Source organism: Phocoena sinus, chromosome 2 (assembly GCF_008692025.1).
Source record: "Phocoena sinus isolate mPhoSin1 chromosome 2, mPhoSin1.pri, whole genome shotgun sequence".
NCBI lineage: Eukaryota > Metazoa > Chordata > Mammalia > Artiodactyla > Phocoenidae > Phocoena > Phocoena sinus.
In genome coordinates this window covers 79555662-79555942 of record NC_045764.1, presented here as the reverse complement: position 1 = coordinate 79555942, position 281 = coordinate 79555662, and positions in this window count along the sequence as shown.

Below are 281 nucleotides of genomic sequence, written 5' to 3'. Positions count from 1 at the left end.
GATTCTCTTTCCGGTTCTCCACCCGGAAAAGGCGGTGTTCCATCGCTCTTGCGGGCCCCTGGAAAGCTAGCCGGACGTGACAGCGCCACCCCGCGGGCGCGCCGGCAAAAGCGTTGCCGTTTGGCGCAGGCCCAGACTGCGGCCGCCCGCTGGTGAAGTGCGCGTTTCTACGCAGGCTTTTGAACTGGCTGTCCGAGCCTCTAGTTTTCCTCCCCACCGTGTCGTTTAACGTCAGCATTTACTCACGTCTTGTATATCTTGTTTCTGGTTTGTACTCTTCC